Here is a 25,491-nt window from a genome sequence, read left to right as displayed (position 1 = left end):
AATACACAGAAGTGCTCCTGTGATAGTCAGCATGACTTTGAGAGTCTGCCAGCAAGAATGCCATCATCAGATGCAGCCTTTTGACCTTGTATCTTCAGAACCATAAACAAAACTATCTTTTTTCCTCATACTGCAGATTGCCTCATATATTTCATTGTAGAAATAAAAAATTGACTATGGTGATTTTAAAATAAATTGGGGCTGGGATGTAGTTCAGTGGTTGAGCACATGCCTAGCACGAATAAGGCCCTAGGTTCATCCTTAGCATCAAATACATACATAAAACCTATGAATAATTTCGTATAAATTGCATTTACACAATATAAAGTAAATATTATAATTTTTGGACTGAGGAAATTTTGTCTCAAATCCTATGACTTGCCTTTGGCTCCTCAACACAAGCAAACTTCTGTACTTACCTCTCCTCAGTCAAGCATCACTCTGTGGCTTGAAGGAATATAACTGGTTTTGCTAAGGTCGTGATGACCTTCTAATTACTGAGCTCAAAGTCTCTTCAGTCTAATTTACCTGCTCTCTTCAGCACTTGGCACATGTAAACACTGTGTCTTCTAAACTGTTATCCCTTGACTTCTGGAACACTAAACTGTCAAAGAACAAAATTACAACTAACATAAAGATCTTAATTGACTTTATTTTCTATTCTAGAATTGAGCAGCATTTGAGTTCATAAAATAATGTGTTCAGATGGGCTGACCAGTCATGCAGTTGTTTTTGTAGACAGAAGAGCTGAAAAAGGCAGAATAAATGAAAAAAGATTAGTCATTTCAAAGTACTGCATTGTAAAGCATTGACAGGGACCCAGGAACATAGAAAAATAACTGAATGATTAACATCTGACTGTTTCAGGTCATCCCCCCACTGTTTTTTTTAGTATATATTTTATTGTAAAAAATATTGTACAGAGGGGTTACAGTTACATGAGTAAGGTAACAAGTACATTTCCTATCGAGCATTGTTACCTCCTCCTTTGTTTTTCCCCTACCATCCCCACCTCCCCAACTCCTCCCTCCCCTGCCCCCCAACTTGTAAAGTTCATTTTCAACATAATGTCTTGTATATCTCATTGTTACAATGGGCCTTATTTCAGCATTTTGTTATTTCCCTTCCCCTCCCCAAATTAGAAAAATGTATAAACAAGATGCAGGGCACAGGAATTAAATAAATTGAAAACAGGTGTTCTACCATGGGGGAAGAACATACAAAAGAAACAAAAAAAATTATAGTATATTATAAATACATTAAAAAAAATCAAGAAAGATAAAACCTCTTGTGTCCCTTTGAGATAGGTTTTGCTTCAGGCTACCTCACTATCCTTCTGCTTTAGCCTCCAGAGTGCTGGGTTTACAAGACTGGCTTCAGATTGCTTTTTGTAGGGATTAAAGGATGCGAGGATTAAAGCAGAGGAAACTTCATTATCATGTCAATTACAACAGGCCTGTTTTGGAAATTTTATTATCTTTCTCAGATCAGATGACAATTTTGTTTTTGTTTAATGAAATGGATACTTGGTAGAAGAGACTCTTTTAATTTAATCTTGTCCATTGGGGCTCAGTCTAAATTCCTAATCCAAAACAATGGCCTCCTAGAATTTGTATTTAGCAACCCCAATATCTACTCAATAAGATAAGGTATCCCAGAGTTCTGCATCTCAAGCCTGCAAGTTCTTCATACCTAAAAAAAGTTGAGAACACAAATTCTGCACCTAGGTAGTAGCCAAATCTACACTTCCTTATTGATATACCTCTTGTCCAAGTTTTTTTTTTTTTTATTGTGAACATACTGTACAGAGGGGTTACAATTACATGGGCCAGATAATGAGGACACTTCCTATCAAGCATTGTAGCCTCCTCCTTTGTTTACCCTTCACATCCCTTCCCAGCCTCCCCCTGCCCCCCACCAAAGTTGTAAAGTTCGTTTTCAACATGACAACTTGTACTTCTCATTGCTGCGATGGGTCTCTTGTCCAAGTTTTGTTTTCAAGTTAGAATGGCAAGTAATAGGCCTTGATGAATTCTGGTTATTATTCTTATCAGTCCTCAAACTTGAAAGGCCTCCATGGCATGGATTAGCTTACTCCCAATCCTATAGCTCCAGTCCAAGCCTCTCATGGGACTTTCTCACTGAACTGCCTGCTGATCTTCCCCACCTAGCCTGACCACATACTCAACATAGAAACTCATTCTTTTTGCATAAGTGTTCTTAGAATAGAGACCCTAATTTAATGGTTTGCAGTGCTAACTTGTAGTGGAAATCAGAAGATCAACTTTTTTTCTCTTCAACTCCTGCTGAGATTTGAATGTTTATGCCCCTTCAAAATCCATACCTTGAAACTGAATCCCAAATGTGTTGGTGGGACCTTTGGCAGGTAATAGCGTCAAGAAGGCAGAAGCTTCATGAATGGGATTAGTGTCCTTATAAAAGAGGCCCAAGGGAGCTTGTTTGTTCCCTTGACCTTCTCTTCCACTATGGGGACACACAGAAAGGCCCTATTTATGAGGACTGGGCCTTTGTGAGGCAATGAACTTTCAGCCACCTTGCTTATGGGCTTCTCAGCCTCTGGAACCACAAGAAATAAATTTATGTTGCTTATAAACCCTGAATTTAAATACTTTGTTATAGCAGCAGGAATGGAACAAGATACTCCTGTATATAGCTACCAATGGTTTTCATCTTAAATATAATTTTCAAGTTCATATCCTTTCCTTTAATGTCACTCACTTGGTTCTAGCCCCCAGAATCTGTTAAGGTCTAGGATTAAGGCAAAGACAGAGAACAGAGCTAGTAGTTTTCTTCAAGAAACATAAATATATCTAGAAAATGAGATCTTAATTTCATTAGTAAAAGTTGTAAAGGTAATTGTTTATGAAAATGGAAAGGGTTATATAAAGAAAGCCTCATGCTAGGGGTGGTGACACATAACTACACACTGAGTACTGGGAGGTTGAGGGAGGAAGATTAGTCTCAGTTTACTGTTTATTACTCAGACTATTCTAGATTATTTCTAAAATGAAGCTTACCTTTCTTTTCCCAAATAACCAAGAATTTAGAAAATTTATTATTAGCTCAGTTTCCTTTTAATAATTGGGCATTTTCCTTCCTACAAATTGTATTAGTCATATTTGTTCTCACAACTTTTCCTTCAGCTGATTCTCCTACAGGACAAGTTCAAAGGCATACCTGCCTAAGACCAAGAACTTCACCTCAAAACAAATGACTGGAAGAGAGGTATGTGATAGGGAGTAGAGCACTTTGGGGTGCGGGGTGGGGGGGGAGAACAGGAGAGTAAAGTTAATATTCCTAAAACATATAAACTCAGTGCCAATACTTAAAACAGTACTAAGTGGACTGAAAAGCCCTATGAAAAATCCGTCTCTTGTATTTCTAAAGATAAATTATGATTAGCAAGTAATTATGAATAATAACAGCACCACTGAATTTCCTGCCAGCTGAGGTCTGGCAGAGGTGAAGCATGCTAAACCTCAAGAGTGTGCAATTTTAGAACTGAATAATTAAGCTCAGAGAAGATGAAAGAAGAGGTTTCCATGGCAACCAGATCCCACAACCCAGTGTAAGGTCATATTGTTTCAGTGCTGGATGCACATATTCTGGCCATTGTGATTTATTCTCCAGGTGGTGTTTAGGTACAGTTTTCTTTGGGCAGGTTCATAAAGGATAAGGACTTTGAAATTTGCAGAATAGGATTGTGTGATTTTTTTTTCAGTGAAGTGGCTGACATTGGGTTAATGAAAATAGTAGAAGCTAATAGCAATATTTATTATAAATTATGGGCTTTGCAAAAATAATTACATGAATATTTATTTGTTAAATATAATCATGTAAGTAGTTTTTGTTTATTCAATAATATTGGCTAGGGCTCTGGATATAGCTGAGTGGTGAAACATCTGTTTAGTATGTACAAGGCCTTGGTTTGTTCCCCAGCACCACACACACACACACACACACACACACACACACACACACACACACACACACACACACACACACACAACACAACACACATACAAATAATAATAGTAATAATCAAGATGATGATGATGAAAATGATGATGATAATGATGTCCTCCTATGTATCTGATCTGTAGGATCTGGTGAGAAACCTATGTTAAATAAATAATTTATAGTCTTTTATAATATTTATGGTATTTGCATGTGATAGGACATATAAAGGACTATAAGGACAAAATAAAGCAAGGCAAGAAGTTCTGGAATGCTGGGAATAGCATGGGTATGGTATGGCAATTTGTGATTGAGTTGGCAGAAAATGATTTATAAAGACAATATTTGCAGAGTCAAAAAAGTAGGGTGTGGGGGAACCATGCAGATATTTGGAGGACATACAGGCAGAGGAAATGCCTGTGCAGAGGCATTAAGGCAAAGGTATGCTTTCCATGTTCAAGGAACATAGGAGAACTGGAATAGAGTGAATCAAGGGTAACAAAGTTCAGATTTCTTACCTTGACTTTCCATTATTCTTAAGTACTTTTCCAATTTGGTCTCATATTCTCAGTGATGAGTCTGATATAATACATGGAAGGTCAGTTAGTCTCCCAGCTCAGAGTGATAACCAAGGGCAAGGTCAATGGCCTTATAGGGCACTGAAAATGTATATGGCCTGTATCCTGAGAGATTTGGGAGAGAGGATTGACATGACCATTAGGTAGCGTCAAGGTGACAATATGGGAGAAATTACACTGACCTGGGGAGTAGTGATGGAGGTGGTCAGACACTGAATATGTTTTCAAAGCAGATACAACAGAAGTTCATGAAAGACTAGGTGTGGAATATGACAGGAAAAGTGGAGTCAAAGGAGGAAACCATAGGACTTTGTGCCTAAGCAATAGAATGATGGAGATGCTATCATTTAAGATGAATTAGTCCATGGATGGTAGTGGTGGGCTAGGATGGGAGAGCAGATTAGAGTTTGAAGTATCTGTTAGATATGCAAGTAGAGACAGAGAAAGCAGTTGACTGTTCCAGGCCAGAGATTAGGGCTAGAGACACAAATTTTGGAGTTATAAGCAAATTGATCATATTGGAAACTATAAGATGAAATGGAATGAGCTCCACAAAGGGACTAAGAAGAGAGTAGACTGAGCTCTGAGGCTGCATTATAGTAAGATGTTTGGAAGAACAGGTGGGTCTACCAAAAAGACTAAGGAGATAAGCAAAACCCAGAGGGTATAGAATTCTAGAAACACAATGAACAAAGCAGTTCCAGGAGGATGAACCATCAGAGATGTCAAAAGCTGTAGACAGGGCAACTCTTACTGATCGAAGCCAAGTGGCATAACTGGAGTGATGAGCACTTGCATCCTAACCCAGGTCCCTCTCTGCACACTCTATTTCTTCTTTCCCTGCCTTTGTTAATCTGGTGAGTACTCTAATAGTGTCATGAATCTTTTTCTCAGAGTCAGTTTTCAGAAACCCACCTAAACGTAATATCAGGATTACTCTTTATATTTAACATATAATAGATATTTAAAATTTCCTAACAAACCAGGATATGAGCCTTATTGATCACTTCAGAGGATATGCAAACCAAGTGTAACTTTTCCAAGGTCACAGAGTGGCAGAGAAGAGATGGGATTAACTATGTGCTTGATTCCAAAGCTATGCTCTTTTCAACATGCCTTTTTATCATCTGTTTTACTTTTGGGGTGCCATGCAGAGCCTGGGGTAATCTAGTAGGAACCTGGAGACAGGGGATGTTAGGAGGGTATTAAACTGCTGAGATGTGAGATGCCACAGAGAGAAGTGAATGCTACAGGAAGAAAAAGGTCAAGGTAGAGGCTTGATGCCTCTGCCAAGCTGGTGCAAACCATTACTGAGGCTCTGTAGGTGTGAAGGGGCAGAAATAAAGTAGAAAAGGCGGAAAAAGTGGAGGAACTTACAAGTGAAGCAATTCATAATCCTCACCTGCAACTCAATCATTTTCATGTGGATCCTGGAGTATGTGAGAGGATGAACACATCTTTCAAGGGACTAAATTAATGTGACATTGACATCACACCATGATTTTAATGAATTGTCATTTAACAAATTTTTTCTGTATTCTCTATCTGTCATCCTCAGAGTAATTTACTATTGTGATATATTCATATGTAGTTAAAAAGAGGGTTTACTTTTTTCAACTGATACATTACTGAAGGTTTAATTCTGGTCTGTATTTTAAGTCTGCCTCCCTCCCTCCCTCCCCCCCCCCACTTCCTTCCTTCCTTTTGTCTGTTGTGGGGCTTGAACTCTGGGCCTGTTTCTCAGCTCTTCAGCTCAAGGCTAGCACTCTACCACTTGAGCCACAGAGCCACTTCCAGCCTTTTCTGCTTATGTGGTGTTGAGGAATTGAACCTGAACCTTCTTTCCGGCCTCCATTAAATCTATTTATTTATACTCCAAGAATTCTGGAATGTGTTTGAAGTACATTTATATTTTTATTTCTTCTGACCTTCTTGCTGGTTCATTCTTTCTTTAAGCCTCTAAACATTAGAATGTGGGCAAACAAAAATCAATAAAACACAGTTCCTGTTGAGGCACTAACAGTCCAGTGGGAAAATAGGCATTTAAACAAGAAGAAGAAGAAGAAAAAAAGGCATATACAGCAAGCTCTGAGAGCCAAGAGGACCCTGTTAAGGATTCTAGTCCAGCATAGGTTAAAGTAAAACACCCTCAAGAATGGAAATAAGGTTGCATGGATAACAAACTCAGTAAGCATCAATTTACAATACATAAGATTGACTATCAGGAAAAATTATTCAATATATTATCTATAAATACATTTAACCTTTTAAACCCTTCCATGGTGGTTGTCCACAAGAGTAAATTCAGATTTCTTACTTTGACTTTCCATTATTCTTTAGCACTTTTCCAATTTTGTCTCATATTCTCAGTGATAAGTAGGCACATGAAGTATGATACAATACATGGAAGATCAGTTAGTCTACCAGCTCCAAAAACCCTGCTCAGCCAGCTGGCTCCCTGCTATGTTCTGCCTCAAGGGGGCACTCAATGGAGGCCATGAGGCTGGAGGAAGAGGGAAAAGACTTACTTCCATTTTCACTTCTAGAGAGCTATTTACCTGCAGTTGCTCTCCCCGGGTTTTTGGTTTGTTTGTTTGTTTGTTTCCAGTGAAATTCAGTCTGCAGTTTCCCCAGCACATGCAAAGCTAGCTTCCTGTTGTCTGCTGCAAAGAACCCAGTACCAGCCGTGCTCTGACTGGTTATAACTACATGATAAGTTTAATTCATTCCAGCTTCTTCTGTTCATTTTCCTTGGATCAAAGTGTGGTAGCTTCTGCCTGCTGTTGTTGCTTTTGTGATATTTTAAGGATGTGGCTCTTAACAGGACAAGTTTGCTTTCCAGGGGAAACCTAGCAAAATCTGGAAAGACTTTTTGGTCACCACAATTCAGAGACGTTAAGGAGAATATTACTGATATCTAATAAGTAGACACCAGGGATACTACTGAACCTTTTCCAAGACACAAGAGAGCCCCACAACCAAGAGTTATTTGACTCAATGTGTCATTAGTATTAAGGTTGAGAAAACCAACTTCTACCCTCTTTTTTTATCCTTTAAAATGTTGTCCCAGTTAAAGATTATATATAGCTAAAATGTGTTTAGATTGAATTCTTTCAATTACATAACTGTGGCTTTGACTGAATCCTGTTTGGTTTAAGTTTCACTAAGGTTGTGAAAAGAAATAAGATGACCAGCGGGAAGCTGAAGGTATCTATGATTCAAATTTAAAAACAAGAAAGTGGTTGTCTGAAAGCTGAGAAGTATCTCAACCAAAAACTATATCACTTCCATCCTTGAATTGTGTGAAAATCAGTGTCTGCTGTATAAACCAATACTGTTTACACATAAGTCTAAATGAGGGTGTGTGTATGTACGTGTGTGTGTGTGTGTGTGTGTGTGTGTTGCTGAAAATTGAACCTGTGTCTTCACACGTGCTAGTTAAGTGTCTCAGCCACATCTCCAACTGAGGTGTTAAATGTTCCTATCTCAAGACAGGAATTGGACAGTTTTTCAAATGTTATAATTGACCAATCAAGAAGAATGATATTATTTAGGAAAATAGGACTATTGGGATGAGGTCTGAGAGGATGGAGCAGAAAATTACTGCTTTTTGTTGTAAGTTCACTGATATTGTACAATCAAAATTCATGTACATCTATTATTTAAAAATATTTGAAAAAAACTGGTTATATAACATATCATTCTATAAATACACAACTGAAACCTTCAAGCTGATGGCTGACAGATGTATTTGGTTTAGTTTTTCACTGTATATTTTTCTTTTGCCAATATTGCAAAAATATAATATTGTGCATAAAAGTTTCTTTTTGTGAAACGTCATGTTTGGCAATAGCAAAACCTCAGCTACATATGGTAAAATGCAGCTATGTTTGAGTGGTTGCTCACTGTAGACAAGATGTGTACCTTTCCATTTTGTCTCAGTCCCTACCACTGTCCTCTATATTTCTAGGTATTCTTCCTCAAGGCTGTTTTTTCCCCCAATTTGGGATACTGGCTTGCTTCTGTATGCCTTGGTGTCTGCAATCCAGATGTATAGTAATAATGCTCTTTAGCATCTTGTACTATGGTGTCATCAGCCCACAAGCAACAAAGGAATTGGATTGGATTGAACAAAGGTTCAGGATTGGCATGAGACCACTGATTCTACAAGAAACGTTTTTCTTACATAATTTTATATGACAGACACCATTTTTTCCATTTTTTAAATGACTACATGCATTCATTTCATTCTCATAACAAGTAATAGTATCCATGTTACAGATTTTTAAAAAGGCAAAACAGCTTAAGTAATTTGTATGCAGCTGTCACATAAGTACTTTCACAAGTCATATACATTGAGGGATGATCTTTTTAACCTATACTTGAATACAAACCCATGCAGTTTGTTCAGACGCTCTTTGTATTAGCCAGGACTTTCTGTTGGATTGTCAGAAAAGCAGTTCAAATTAGCTCTGAAAGGAAACATTTTAAAATGCAAATCAATGCACACAATCAAACAACAGGATTCCAGGATTGAGCTGGCCCTGGGATAATTGCACTCAGCCAGTTCTTTTTTTGTGCTCTCTCTCTCTCTGATTGAACTCAGCTAGTTCGTTTTTGCTTGCTCTGTCTGTCTGTCTGTCTGTCTCCAATTTTGGTTTCTCTGTGTGCTGACTTCCTTCTTTCAAGTTTCTCTATATGGGTGGGTGCTTCAGTCTGCAATCTTGGCAGGAGGGCCCTTGATGGAGCTTAATTCTTATTATATTTATTAAGAAGTGCTCACAGGATTCATATCAGGGCAGGAAGTAAGACTGGCAGGGGGAAAGTCAGGCTTGGTGCATACTCACAGCATCTTGTGCCAACCCATAAGGAGCTATGAAGTTAGAGTGGCCCTTTGGAGTTGTCCTGAATTGAGGGGAGATGGCCAGGCCTTAACACCTATGCGTGAGCACCTTTGGATGTGAGCCATCTAGAGAAGGAGTGGCCTTGGGCAAGGAGGCTCTTTTAGCTGAAGCATTCGCCGGGCTGACAGCCAAAAGCTGCCTGCCAACAATGCTTCTAACAACTGGGCAAGTCCTTCATTGAAGGACGATTCTGGCTTTGTATCCATTGTCTGCCTCAGTGGAAGAACTGACTGCCAGCTATTCTAGGATTGAATTCTTCTGTGCCTTGAATGAGGATTTCCCAAAGATCCATGTGCCAAAGGTTTGGTCCCCAGATCAGCACTATTGGGAGGTTCTGTAGACCTTTTGGAGATGGGGCTTAGTGCGAAATGCTTAGATCATTGGAGGTGTGCCCTTGATAGGGATTGTGGGACCTTGGCCTTTCTCTCTACTTCCTGGCTCAGGAAGTAAACTTTCACTACAGCATACAAACTGTGTCTATTTGATCTTGGACTGGAACCTTTAGATCTATGAGCCAAAAATAACCTTTGCTCTTTATTTTTTTGCCTCAGGTATTTCATTATAGTTGGGAAGCTTACTAATATATACATTCTTATAGATTTCTATCCAAGAAAAAAGAAAGATCCTCCTTAAATCATAGTTCAGAATATTCCAGGGGAAAGACTGTCTACTTCGTGTCATAAACCTACTCCTTGGGCTAATAATATGAAAGAGTATACAGTGCTTTGATTATAGGCACATCCTTTGCCATGCATTTGTGGGCAACCAGGTATTCACAGGGAACTTGGAGCTGACAGCCCTACAGCAACCCCTTGCCCAGAGTCAGGAAAGAGTATTTCCCCAGAATGAGAGCCAGTGCTGGAACCTGGAGAAGAGGCAAGGAGAACCTATGCAAATCAAAACAACAGCTGCTGCAAGTTTTCCCTGCATGGTTTCTTGGTCAGCTGTTCAACTCCCCACTGATCTGATTCCCACGGATACTGGCACCTTAACTTGTTACACAGTCAAAAGCTGAGAAGGATGGCCAGTATCATTTGAGGGGTATAGCAGCCAGCTGACCTTTCCAAGCCCATAAGAAGTTGATGAGAGTCCTCTTTCAGTTTCTAACTTAACCTAATTTTATGCTGCTCTCAATTAGTTTTCAGTTTCTGTAGTGTTCCATTCAACTAATGGGTTTATGCTGACAAATTAGGAATCTATTTTTATAACTTTAACCCAATCTCATGTGAACTCCATATACCTTACCAATGTAAGATACCAACCTCACTAGTATTAGTGGAGAATTATTCAGGTCTCCCTCAAATAGTTCTAAACTGCCTTCTTTCCACTCTGGGTTCTAGTCTATTCCCAAATTTGGCCTTCACCTTTCACTTGTGATCCTCATTCTTTGGTCTGAGTGTTTGCTTTGGATCATTTTAATCATTTTTTGGTCCACTATTCAAAGGGCTCTTTCTTGGATTATTCATTACCCATTTATGTCCTAGTCAACCTTGGTCTCACTACTACAATGGCCACTTTTCTCTACCTAATTCCTTGTGAGGAGAGTCCAAATACCTTTGGCATTATATTTTGTACATCCACGAAATTTTAATTCTTGGGAGAACTTGAAATGGAAAACTGCACAGCACTAAAAACCAGAGTTGTTCAATGAGAAATATACCAAGGCACACACAAAGTGAGAGTCATTGGATGGAATTCCCATGGTCTAGTGTCTAACACTGAGGGTGACAATGTGAGATTTTTGTCAATTGGTTGCAGTTAGGAATGCTGACTTATACCACTGAAAAATGTCACAAGGGATTGAAAACTATAAATAAGGACAGTTTAGTATTATTTTAAGTTTTATAAGTTTTTATAATAAGTTTTTACAATACAACCTTCTTGTCAGTGTATACTTTCCCTCATGACTTCCAATTTTTGCTCATGTCATAAGATAATAAGCAAATAAGACAATAAATTACATAAATGATTTTGGTAATCAGTAGAGAAACAGTTGACATTTAATGCACTGAACAACTCGATGGCAGGCAGTGCCACCTTGTGGTGATTCAAGTGTTCTTTGGTCAGCAAAAGTACAAGGACTTCAGTACGATGAGGATTTTTGTCTTTGGCATACACAGAAAAGTCAAAGACAGCCTCTACTGTCTTTTTTTGTTTTGTTTTTGCACTGAATTAACAGTTTATAGCTCTGTTAATGTCCTCACCTGGGTCAAGTCTTGCTATGAGCTTCTCTCTCCCATTTAACTATGTATGAGTTAATGTGTTTACATCTTAGAGGGGCAATAAACATCCATGAGCTCAGGGGACAATTTACTATCTACCCTGTATGTGGACCATGTGACTTCTTATGGTCACAAGGTCTAAGAACTGAGTCCCAGGCCAGCACTCTGGTGAAGTTGTTGCAGATGGTACTATGTCAAGTCTCCTCTTTCCTGAGTCTCTTCCATCTTCTACTCCTCCAGTTTTTGTTTCCCTTGATTCTTTTTGAACAGTTGAATTACAGGGCTCATTCTCATCTAGACCATTCAAAAGATGCCTACTACATGATCTGGAATCTGGTTTCTGTTCTGACTTAGATAGCAGGTCTAAACCTGGACTAAATCTTGCTATCATTGCCCAGTTTTTACTCTCTGGTTCCTTGACTTTGTAGGCAAACACTGGGGCCAGTTCTTCAAATAGAAGTCCTCAAACCTACACTGTGGGAAACTTTATACTGCCCTAGAAACAAAAATAAATTGGCTTTTTAGCCATTATACACTGTCTCTGGCTACAAGCATCCTTATCTCCCATAGTGTGGTGCTCTGGTGCTATATTTAATGCACTGTCCTTTAACAATAAAACAGGATGCCCTCAGAGAGATGCTGAAGCTAACCATTATTACACAAGCTATTAGGATATACTGAATGTGAGACACTCAATCATTCTCTAGTTTGAGAATTCTGTTCCATTATTGAGTAAGTGATGGACAGGTTAAGTGAAAATTGTGCAATATTTTTAGCATCATAGAAGAATATTAGGGACATTTTGTTGGGAGTTTCTATGTATATTATACACTAATTTATGGTTCCTGTTTGCAAGCTTCTGAGTACCTTTGTACACACTATTTTCCATAGATATATTCTGTAACGTGGAAAATTCTCTGAATGGAAGTTCTATACTTGGATACTTTGGTCCAAATCTCATAACTTCTCACCTCAAATGTGAATTCCTAGCAATATTAGGGACATAGTATGCCACATATTGTGTCAGTTAGGCCATATCCTTTTCCCATTTCAAATATTTCTCTCATTCTTTTGGAAATGGTGCCTGCCTTCATCCCTCTAATGGTTGGTTTGGAAATTTCCAACACTCTATTACATTTCCATCCCCAGTATGGCAAAACATCTTTAACCCTCATGTCCAGGTGAGAACTCCTTTATATACTGTCATAGAGCTTTTAGGTGGCCACTGTGATGGTCCAAACATCACTGGAAACCTAACTCCTTACATAACTGGAGACATAAATTGGGCTTTCGGTCTACTGGAGCAAGTACTGTTCTTGAGTGGAATATAAAAAACAAACAAACCAACAAAAAAAAACCTTCTTCACTTTAGCACAAATCTATTTCTCTTGGATGCTTTTACAGTATGCTTATGCTATAACAGTCATGTTAGCAGAAATTGTGAAATTGGATATCATGGTTTTTTTCAATGAACAATTGATTTAATCTATTACCTAAGTTAAAAATATGTTTCCCACAAACTTGTGGAGTTCAGAAACCCAAATTATACAAAAATAAAAAATAAATACCTTTGAGAAAAAATTTCAGAAGTTTGAGTTACTTTGACTTTTAGCTAGTCAGTTTTTCTACTTCCAAAGGGAAGTGAATTAGTTTAACAAATGCCCCTAACTACAGTTTTTTATTAATGAAGGCTTGCTTCATCCATAATAAGTACTATAAATGGCATTGCATACATGCCTACATAGTAAAAATGTAAAGACATAAATGGAGGAAGAAAACTACAAAGGAGATTTCTACTGTATTAGTAGTTGTATGAGTCAGTGTCACATTACAATAATAAAATGCCTGGCCAATTAAGTTATAAGAGAAAAGGTCTATTCTAGCTCATGGTTCTAGAGGTTCCAGTCCAGAATGTCCCATTCTTTGGACTTCTGGCAAAGGCAGAATATAATTAATTAATAGTAGGAGCATATGGTGGAACAAAGTACTTACATCTCAAGCCAAGGCAAGACTGAGATCCTAGGGGATCCAACAATCCCCTTCAAAGGAATGTTACCAATCACTTAAGGATCTAAGATCTTAATCCTACCTTAAAGGTCCACACCTCTCAATAACACCACTTTGGAGCCAGGAATGGGTGCTAAAGGGAAGTGTGGTTCAAATGGTAGAGCACTTGCCTAGCCAAAAAATAATAATACCCTGGAACAAAGTCTTTAACACATGAATCATTCAGGGATACTCACATTCAAAACACAGTAGTATTTTATTTGTTAAATGGTGTAATGATGTATTAGTGCTCTTAGCATTATTATTATTATATTATTATTATTATTATTATTTCCAGTTTTGGGGCTTGAACTCAGGCCTGGGCACTGTCCCTGAGCTTCTTTTGCTCAAGGCTAGCACTCTACCACTTGAGCCACAGTGCCACGTCTGGCCTTTTCTGTTTATGTGGTACTGAGGAATTAAACCCAGGGCTTCATGCATGCTAGGCAAGCACTCTACCACTAAGCCACATTCCCAGCCCCTCTCATTTATTATTTATTCATTTATTTTGAGACAGGGTTTTGCTATGCAGTCCAGGCTGACTTGGAACTCATAGTTGTAGCCTAGATTGGCCTCAAATTAAAGATCTTCCTGCCTCAGCTACTTGAGTGCTAGAGTTTTACAGATACGCACTACTATGTATGAATTTATATTTTTCTTTAAAAATAATTGTTTTTCCCCTACCAATCACTAAATAAATTTAAAAGTGGTGCAATAGTCTCTTCAAATACATCTTGTTTTCTCCTTGTTTACCGCCTTTTGTACTTCCTTTCTTTGGGCACTGCTCCCAGTGGGCTATATTTTAATTGCCTACAGGCAATTTGTATGTCTCCCAGTGGACTGTGAACTGTGTGTGTGTGTGTGTGTGTGTGTGTGTGTGTGTGTGTGTGCAATTTGTATGTCTCCCAATGGACTGTGAAGTGTGTGTGTGTGTGTGTGTGTGTGTGTGTGTGTGTGTGTGTGTGTGTGTGTGTGTGTGTGTATGTACATCCTGGGGCTTGAATTCAGGGTCTGCGCACTGTCCCTGAGCATTTTTACCCAACACTAGTTCTCTACCACCTAACCCACAGCTCAAAACTTTTGGCTTTTTGATAATTAACTGGAGACAAGAGTCTCATGGAGTTTTCTGCCAGGCTGGCTTTGAGCCAAACTATCCTCAGATCTCAGTCTTTTGAGTAGCTAGGATTACAGGCATGAGTTACCTCACTCGTCTTTGGACTGGACAGGGAATGTTAATTTTTCACTATTGTATCTCTAGGCCCCAAACTCAATGCTAACACAAAATTTGTGATGGATAAATATTTGTTGAATGAGTGGGTGGATGGATGATGTGGGACAGATTGATGTCCTCAAAGCAGCCAGCTAAGCAGTACCAAAACTCCAGCCCATAATTTTCTGCCACAGACTTCCTCTCTCGTTTCCTTTCCTTTTGAAACAAATGTTCAAGAGGCTGTTTAAGTCATGTGTTCCACAAGGAACGTGTTCAAATGGGGAAGCTTCACCCATAAGTATAATATCTAAAGGAAGAGCACTCCTGTCTGATTTGTAGTCTCAGGTCATGCTGAGTGACTTTGGAGAGGGAGAGTAGAGATGATGCCATTTCTTCATTAGTTACTGTGTGCCTAGAAATACAGCAGGACTTTTTTTTCTTTTTTGCCAGTCCTGGGGCTTGAACTCAGAGTCTGAGTGCTGTCCCTGAGCCTCTTTGTGTTCAAGGGACATTTGAGTCACAGCACCACTTTGGGCTTTTTCTGAGTGGTTTATTGAAGATAATAGTCTCATGGACTTTCCTGCCTGGGTTGGCTTCCAACTGCTTTCCTCAGATCTCAGCCTTCTGTGTAGGTAGGATTATAGGTGTGAGCCACTGGTGCACAGCTGTGGCAGGGACTTTGGGATCCTTTTGGGGTGGTGGTGGTTGTGTGGTAGTGGTGGTGGTGGTGGTGGTTCTGGAGCTTAAACTCAGGGCCTCACACTCCCATTTTGCTTTTTTTTCCACAAGGCTGGTACTCTACCATTTGAGCCGCACCTCCACTTCCATTTTTCTTTTGCTAGTTAATTGGAGATAAGGGTCTCTTGGTTTTGTTTACCTAGTCTGGCTTGGAATGGGGATCCTCAGCTCTCAACCTCCTAACTAGGATTATAGGCGTGAGGAACTGGCACCTGGTTTTGCTTGACATTTTAAACAATAAATCTGTCATTAAATTCTCTCCACAGGGCTCCAATTCCTTTCTCTATGTATGGTGGATGAGAAAATATAGTCCCAGAGATGATGAGTCTTCACTGCTTTACAGATAGTACTAAGAGACAGACCCCAAGCCTACACTCTGTCTCCAATGCCTATGCCTGCTCCTTCTTCTGCCAGTTTCTCCAAGTCAATGAAAAATGCTGTTAGAGACACAGAATGCTTTGACCTGAAAGGCTCTTCCGGTTCTCCTCTAATCCACATTTTGCTAGTAAAAAATTTTCTTTTTTATTTTCATTTTTTTAAGAACTTGGATACTTACTCTTGCCAAATAGGATTTTGCTCATTATGATTTTTGCCAAGAGAAACAAAGAATGTTCAATTACCTTATAATTGTTTGAGTAACTTAAAATTAGCCAGATTTTTTGGCCATATGGAATGAATGGGGCCTGGCCTGCCATTTCATGGCTCAGGTTCCCATTGTACAGAGATTACTTCCATTCACTTCCAAGGGGAGCTCCCTGGCTCACTTCATTCAATCCTAACCTCCGCTGCCAGGTCAACTCACTGCCCTGTTAACTAACATTTATTGCACACTTGCTGTTTGCCAGGACTAGGGCTAAGCATTTTTCCATGAATCATCATAGTTAGTCCTAACTGTGACCCTATTAAAACAACAACAGCAACAACAATATAACTCTCTGCATTTTATCTGAACAAAAAAAGTAACTTCTCACAATGATCCTGTTGGCAGAATTAGGATCCAGGTTGGTGTGAATCCAGAGCCAGTGTTTTCAACCCTAATTGTGGGAGCCTGGCCCACAGGCCCTTTGGTTGGGAGGCTGTTAGGTTGTGAGATGGTGATATAAATGCACTGCATGCTGGTCATACGAACCATTTCCTCCTGTGGCTCAGCATAGTTCCTGGTGGCCTGTGTTCCAAGTGACAGGCTGACTTTGTTGTCACAGCCATAGAACTATGCTTTATGGAACTATCAGGCACAGGTCCAGAATCACCAATCCCCTTCAGAAGTCAAAAGAATTTCTTTCATTTGGTTTTTTTTTAAAAAAAAGGTTTTCCTTAAAAGGACCCCTTTGTTCAGCAAATGCAAGGAATTCTTTCTGTTTTCAATAAGGAACTTGGAAAAAAAAGTGAACACAAATCCTTTCATGTCAGCGGCTGTTACTGATGGATGGCTCTATAATGTCAACAGAATGGAAGAAACTGAAGCCACCATTGGAAGATCTTTATGAAGAAAGTTTATATCGTGCTCAGAGTTTTGCCACCACAGGTTGCTTATTTGTTTTGAAATTAAGAGGATTTTTTTTCTTTAGGTAACACAAATATAAACAGATGGTAGAAAACACCCTCAGGACTGAAACTGGAGACATTCTGGAATCATGGAAACAGCTGTATGGGAAATTTCTTGAAGCTCTGTTTATGATCACCTCGGTTAGGGAGACGAGGAAAGGAAAGCAGATGTTAGCCTGTGAAATATTTTACAGAGTATAGTTTATGATTATGTCACCTTGAGGAGAGTGAGAAAATGGATACTTAATGTTTAGTTTGAAATGTAAGGGAATTGAGAATAATTTGTCACTGGTGACTGAGACCTGGCCACATGAACTGCTGAGCCAATACCAATTAGGGGAAACATGAGAAATTTGCTCTTTTCTTATGGGCATGTGTGTGTGTGTGTGTGTGTGTGTGTGTGTGTGTGTGTGTGTGTGTGTGTGTGTGTGTGTGTGTGTGTGTGTGTGTGTGTGTGTGTGTGTGTGTGTGTGTGTGTGTGTGTGTGTGTGTTGATGATGGGTCTCTAAACAAGGAATGCCTTTATTCAAAGATGAGTTATATATATATAGTGACATTGACCAATCATTCAGAACTGGGCCACACAGTGTGTAAGAGGGTTATTAACAGTACATTGTCCTGAGGAAGAGAAGCCAGGCAGCCAGGGCATCCTTATCGTAGCCACAGCCTAGGGCCATGGAACATATGGGTACAGTTAAGATGCCAAATACGTCTTCATATATCTCTCTTAGATGATCACTTTCTCTTTGTAAACAGTCTGTTGTTCAAGGCTTGACCAGATCTTACTCTACGAATGGCCTGAGAAGGATATTTTTTAATAGCTTCTTTCTACAACAAGCATCTGGAGCTAATTCAGGGATGCTATGTACAATAGAGCACAGGAGAAATCAGGAAGCTTTGAGCTTTCTGCCCCTTCCACTAATTAGCTCTGTGACTAGAGCCAAGCATTTAAACTTGACTTCAGACTTATTATCAGTTAAAGGAATGGACTGGTAAAAGGATGATTTCTAACATTCTTATCAATGTTGAAACTCAACCTTTTCTAAAAATTCACCTGACTTTTTTTGTGACTGTTTTTATGTCGCATTTCTTTAGTCATGGTAGCAAATTGGTAAGGGCTGTAACTCAGTTATAGTGAGGACTGGTCTACAATAGGCAGTTTCTGTGCAGAAGATTTCTCTACTCACATCACATTGCTTCGAAATGAACAATCCTTGACAAATACAAACCTGTCTCCCTAAAAGGAATGTCCCTGAGGCTGTTAGTTCATTATAACATTATTGCTTTTAAATACAACACTTATTGCAACATTTTTCATAGTATTAGCTAATCATTTAGATTTGATTCCATTTAAGAGAAATATTATTTGGAATGGAACCTAACACTTTATATTATTCCTTATCTCACTTCATTAGAATGTATGTTTTCAAATCCATCTTGCCAACTTAATTGCTCCAGAAGATAAAAAAGTATGCTATTTTACTTATCTTTTTATTCCTTACTGCAAACTGGCTCAATAGTTAATGTTGAATAGAAGATAATTAATTCATCATTGCCAGTGATAGGTTTCTGTTCAGACTTGGCTCACTACTTGTATGCATTGTATAGACAAAACTTCATTAGTGGGGGACTTTGCCTTATCTGACTCTTTTTCTTTCCCCATTCTGACACACTTAGTGGAGATGGAAAGGGCATATTTTGAATAGACTTTCCAGATGATTGCAAGGTACTTGTGGTAGGAATTTTGTATCTATAGATACATGGTTCCAAGAAGACCACCATTTGGGAAAAAGCAAGTATGCTCAGGATGCATAGAGTATAGTACCGTACTGTGATGCTTCATTCATTTTCCCAGAATGCAGCCCAACTTCTGCTAAAGAAACACCACCTTTCAACAATTCTCAAATATTCAGTTTATCACTTAACCATATTAACTTTTACCTTGATTTTTGGCACCTTCTGCTTTAAGGGCAGGAACCAGTAAACCACCTGACAATTTGAACACAACTAAGGATAATGTAAGACTGACTGACAGCTTTTCTGCATCAACTGAGCTGAATAACGATGATGAAAACATAAAAATTTGATTTTATTTCTTCATTTTACCATGTTGGTCAAAACCACATGTAATAAATCCATAAATAAGGTGAGCTAATTGCCTTTCCTATAATCTTGACACAAAAAAAGAAACAGGATTCAAAAGTTATACACCCAAGGCATTCCAAGGAGATCCGGATTCTGAAAGCTGTTTACACTAAGGAGATAGATGGAGCGTATGAATCAGGGTTAGGTAGAGATAGATTATTTCCCATTGTGGGAGCTTACATTGGATGTGTGAGAGGGAAAGTAACGTATCTCCTGTCCATCTCACCAGGCAAGGAAACCATACCCACTCAGACTGAAAAGCACATTTCCAAGGCCACACTCTTGGTACAGCTGATGAAAACATTCTGAGAAGAAAAAGAGCAATGATTCCAGAGGTACACAAATCTTACCACATGGCTTTTCAAACACCAAATTAGTTTAGAAATGTTCACAAAGAAACTTGACCAAAATGAGAAACTTCTAATACTTGAAAATGTGAGTGAAAGGGCAGAAAGCAGAAATACTTGGCTTGAGTGGTAATTAGAACAAATTGGGGAATCCATTACACTTAGGGTAATTTGAGATTATCTCAAATATCACTGCTTCAAAAGGCTTTCCTAACCTAAAGCAGCCTCCTGGCTCTCAGTTACTCACCCCATGTATGACATTCTGTCTCATCATATTGTTGTTTCATTGTTTACATTATTCAAAATTATACTGTTTTTTTCCCCTATACAACATCCTTAAGCACATTGTCGGTCTCAATTGTGTACTGTGTTCCAGCTGGTTGGCATGGAGTAAGTGGTCAGTAAATAATCTGTTGGCTGAATGATAGAATCAATATTATACATTGCTCAATGGAGCTAGAAGTTTCTTGAAGTTATTTTTCAATGGGTACAGTGGCTCATGCCTTTAATACTAGCTACTTCCTGGGTGGCTGAGATTGGGAGGATCATGGTACAAGCTAGCCCAAAGAATGAGATGCTATCTCCAAAAGACCAGAACATAAAGGAATAGCTCAAATGGTAGAGCACCTACCAAACAAGCATGAGGTCTAAGGCCGAAGTTCAAACCTACACACACACACACACACACACACACACACACACACACACACACACACACACACACACACACACACACACACACACACACACACACACACACACACACACACACACACACACACACACACACACACACACACACACTTTTCTATTTTTCAGGATTGAAAAACTGTCAGAAAAGGAAAAAAAGTGAGACCAAAGAAAGATACTCTTAGGGGAGGAACACAAAGGCACAACAATGCCTATGTGCCTCTGATCATTGAAATGAACTCCAGGAAATGGAATTGAGATTTTTTAAAATTTGTTATTGTTTTTCTTTTCTTTTCTTTTTGTCATGTTTGTTCATTTATCTGTCTTTGGGAGGATAAGAAGGAGGCACAGGAATGGAAGATCAAAGGGTGAGCAAATGCAGCAATGATATCCAATAGACACTATGTTGAAAATGAACTATACAGCTTGTGGGTGGGGATGGGAGGGAAAAGCTGGGAGACAGTGAGGAAAGGACTGACACTGTCCAAAAAGAAATGGTTATCTTTCCCTGGCTTATGTAACTGTAACCCCCTGTGTACATCACCTGCATCATAACAATAAAAATATTTTTAAAGGAAAAAATTGCTCAGGATTCGCCTGAAAATAAATGAGTAGATTTCATTCCATAAATATGTAAAATTTTTATGGGTCAGTTAGAAAAAGGAGTACCTATTTGAAGAGCCTAGTGGTTAATAGCATGGGACTTAAGAGTCAGATTTTCTGTAATTGTTCTTGTAAAGCCCAGAAAAGTGCCTACTAAATAGCTATAAATAGCTATAGGTAAAAGCTATAGCTACAGATATATAATATAAAATTAATGATCATGGCATTTAGGAACACATTATTTATGTTGAAACAATCATATAGTAGGGCTCAGAATACCACAGAAGAATGTGATAGGAGATTCTTTTAAAAATAAATTTTATACTTAGAGCATGCCTATACTTACAGATCTTAAAAATAATATGTTCCATAAATCCAGTGAAGTCTTTAGAAAATCAAATATGGCACATAATTTGTTTTCTTGGTTGTTTTATCTGACAGGACAGAAGGTGGAATCAAAAGACATTAGTTCTGCTTCAAACACTGCCATTTACTGGCTTAAGTTATCTTATTTCTGAGTCTCACTCACTTTATCCTCAGTAAAGAAGGCAATAATACATGCCGACATTCTTGCCCCTCCCAAGGTAACTGATAGATGCCAGAAATATAACCCATGTGAATGTGCTTAGTAAATAAGGGTTGTAAGATTGTCATTTGTCACACTGATAATGGAAAGATAAAGATGATTATGACTTCGTAAACAGTAGAGATTATAACTGTTTCAGTGAGGATAGCCAAACACTAAACTGTCTAGCAATACCATTTGCCTTCAAGATTCAATAAAAGCAATATAAGAAATTACAGGTAGTAGTTGAAATTTTAGAGCCATCTTTGTGCTAATTGTCTAGGTCTTAATGTTCATCAGAAATAAAAGCAAAAGGGGTTACCAGTATAGCTCAGTTGATAGAGTGATTACCTAGCATGTGAAAGGCCCTGAGTTTGATTCCCAGCACCAAAAATGGCAAAAAGGAAGGAAAACAGAGAGGGAGAAGGGAAGAAGAGAAGAAGGGAGGAAAAGAAGAAGAAAAGGAGGGAAGGGAGGAAGGAAAAAGGATAGATAAACTCAGCAATTGGAATAGATATATTGAAAACTAATAAAAATTATCTCTAACACTTTTCTCTTTATGGCACTAACATTCAAATAGATCTTTTCTTATTGTAATCTCTTCCTAGCACATTCATCAAGATTCTATTCCTACGTTCAAATATCCTATTTTTCTCATGAAACTTTTTATTTCTTATGTCACCTACATTTATAGTTTAGAAGACAGTGGGTGAAAGTGTTAATAGTAATGGTGGGTGGTAAGATTATGAGTAACATCTTCTTGCTGTATTTTTATGTACTTTCCAAATTTTCCATAATAACCATTTGTTCTTTTTCTACTAAGGGAAGCACAAAAGCAGATTTATTCCCCCAACATGCTTTAAAAGGTGTCTCAGATAATGCTAATCCCAGAAGGTATCCTTTAGGGAAGAAGATATCTGATCATGTAAATCTGGGAAATACTAGATGATATCTCTTTTGGGCACAATTCTAAAAATAAGGTTAAACACAAGATTTTACAACAAAGGAATATGTTTAATTGTGTTTAGTTCAGAATTTTTCTTTTTTTTTTCTCAACAAAATGCTTTTCCCCATCATGAGGAATCTGTAAGCATTTTGTGAAACCAGTGGCCCAAAGAACATTCTTTTAGGGAATAGGCAGTTGGAAAGAATGCTTTTCTGCTGAGCAAGGGAACGACAAGGTCTTTCTCACTAAGTTCTGTGGATCACTAGAAAGTCCACAATTAGCTTTAGTGCTCGGTATGCCCACAGAACACTGTGTGCATGCATACCTGTGATAGATGCCAGGAATATAACCCATGTGACTGTCCTTTTCCTGTGTTGGGGCCCCATGGTACACATCTTTTTGGGTGTCCACGTCCTGCAAAGATATTTGACCTTCAGTATTTTTTGCCCTGCAACATTCCTGCATCAAAATAGACAGACTGAGAAATGCATTATCATATTTAGCAGAACAGAACAAAATAAAAAATAGGAAAAAAATAGGACACTTAGTTAAATTTGAATTTCAGCTAAGCAACAATAATTTTTCATTCACTGCTGGCGCTCTACCATTTGAGCCCTGCCTCTACTTGCACAACAATTTTTTAGTATAAGATATCTCATGTAATATTTTGAATGGTCTTATATTGAAAAATGACCAGTATCTGAAAATTTTCATTTGGCTGGGTTAAACTCAAATTTATTAGCAGTAGGGCTCTGGACAGCATGCTATAAGAAATACTAAAAAAAGCAGCCGGGTACTGGTGGCTCACGCCTGTAATCCTAGCTACTCAGGAAGCTGAGATCTGAGGATCGAGGTTCAAAGTCAGTCCGGGCAGAAAAGTGAGACTTTTATCTCCAATAAATCACTAGAAAGCCAGAAGTGGCGCTGTGGCTCAAGCGGTAGAGCACTCCCCTTGAGCTGAAGAGCACAGGGACAGTGAGCGCCCAAGCCTAGAGTTCAAGCCCCATGACCGACAAAAATAAAAATACTAAAATAGGATCACTTTATAATCTTCCACTTAAAGCACAGTTCCTACATCAGCAGCCAGACTACCTTCTTAACTCTACCCACTGTCAGGAGAACTATGAGTTCAAAGCCAGTCTGAACTCCAGATCCTGTCTAAAAATACTAATAATAATTAAAAAAAAAAACAGAAAAAAAAATCCCTCCATGTTGAGTGTTCACTTGGTAAGGTTTGAGAAACATTGATTTAAGAATTCTTGGTCTGAAAGAAAAAAAAAAAGAATTCTTGGTCTGATGGTTTTCAACCTTGGCCACACATTGAAATCTTAGAAATATTAAAGATCTCCATGTTTGGGCTCACTTTACAGAGTCAAACTTAAATGATCTGAGGTACAATGTGGCAGTAGGAATTTTTTTAGCACTCCTCCCTCCTCTCTGCCCCAAATGATTCTCAGAAGGATCCACCTATGCAGAGGACTTTAATCAGAATTACCTATAAGAGCTTCCCAGTAGACATTTCTATATCCTTTTCTAAGGGCTACTACCCACTGTAAATTTCCTAGCCAAAATCTGTAGGTGTGGTTTTCATTTTCTGAGAGTGTCTAGTATAATTCTGCCACATGCTTTTTCTCCAGTTGAGAATCATCAACACTTAGGACAACTTGAACTAGAGTTATCCAGTTTTTATCTAGCCATCAGGATATTAAGGGCAGAAGGCTGATGAGAACTCAGCCTTCAGATTGGGTAAATCCTGGCTTTCTTCCCATTCTCCAGTATCCTTAGAACCATAGATGGGAGTACACTAAAGGTAAGGCAGTATGGTATTGGCCCACCAGTGAGAATTTCATAGGAAGAATTGTTGGGATGTCTGAAGATACAGATGCTGACTGACACTTACCAGAGATCTCATTTGTTTTGACTCTTGAGATATAAAATGGCTCCCCACAGGTCTATTTAGAATGTAAAATCAATTATGAAAATGATTGTAGCAGACATCGGAAGGACTTACACAGTTCTGAGTTATATTACCATTGCAGGTGGTGACTTGTTCACTTGCCGATGCTCTAAGTCCCAGATGCAGAGAATGACATAATGCACTTGTCTGGTGTGTTAGATCTCTGGGCTGACAAATGGGCTAAACAGTAACAGTCAAAGAGAGGAGCTTACCTTCTCTCCAGCAGCACTTGGTAGCTGAATGCAAAGCTTGACACAAGGCAGGTGGGATTTTAGTTGAAGAAATTCAATTAAAACATATGGATTTCATCTGAGGTTGAGGCTGGATGATGCCCCTTTCTCTTTTAGACAGTTTTGCAATTCCTCTTTGGAAAAAAATGATCTCAGCCAACCCACTTCTGTGCCTTGGGTTTATTTTCCCACTAATTAAGGAGAACAAAGAATTCTTGCTTTCAAGGAAGGGTAAGAATGGGATGTACATATTATAAGAGCTGATTAGGTATCTTCAATGGAGACAAATAGTCCTGTTTCTAGAATTGTGACCAATTTGGTAGCCAGAGGTTTACAGAAAGTTCCTGTGGTTGGTGACTGACACAAGGTAGGCAGTGAACTAATTCAAGGAAAGGAAGATGGTGTTTTATTTCCTTTTTTCAGAAAGCCCTACAGTCAATCTCCATCCAGGGTGAAATGTTTGAGGATTTTATATTGGTAAAATAATGGTGGTCTAATTTATTTTTATTTATGTTGTGCTGAACCATTAACTTTTATATGCTTAGGAGGTGCTATTTAAAATGCAGTGTCTAACTGAGTAAGTAGGGAGCAGAATCTGAGATTATACATTTCTAACAAGCTACGAGATGGTGTTGATGCTAGTTGAGCAAGTCAGGTTTTCCTCATCATAGCTTCTGGAGGACTCTGGGTCTGTACTTCCCAAGGACTGGGATCCAGTTGTTTCTGCATATCCATATAACCTTGAGTCATGGATGCATGTGCTGCTTTAGGAAACCCTGCATGTAGC

General features: G+C 38.6%; 1 long non-coding RNA gene across 1 annotated transcript; it reads right to left on the bottom strand.

The window, feature by feature from the left end:
• Positions 1-672: 672 nt before the first annotated feature.
• LOC138804146 (uncharacterized) lies at positions 673-19,666 on the bottom strand. The gene is made up of 3 exons (XR_011365183.1): positions 19,547-19,666; positions 8,951-9,028; positions 673-747 (listed from the first exon to the last, which is right to left on the bottom strand). It is a non-coding gene; the product is annotated as an uncharacterized lncRNA (long non-coding RNA).
• Positions 19,667-25,491: the final 5,825 nt, after the last annotated feature.

The sequence above is a fragment of the Dipodomys merriami genome, unplaced genomic scaffold (assembly GCF_024711535.1).
Source record: "Dipodomys merriami isolate MVZ:Mamm:240054 unplaced genomic scaffold, mDipMer1.0.p SCAF_10, whole genome shotgun sequence".
Classification (NCBI taxonomy): domain Eukaryota; kingdom Metazoa; phylum Chordata; class Mammalia; order Rodentia; family Heteromyidae; genus Dipodomys; species Dipodomys merriami.
This window is presented reverse-complemented; position numbering and strand designations above follow the sequence as displayed.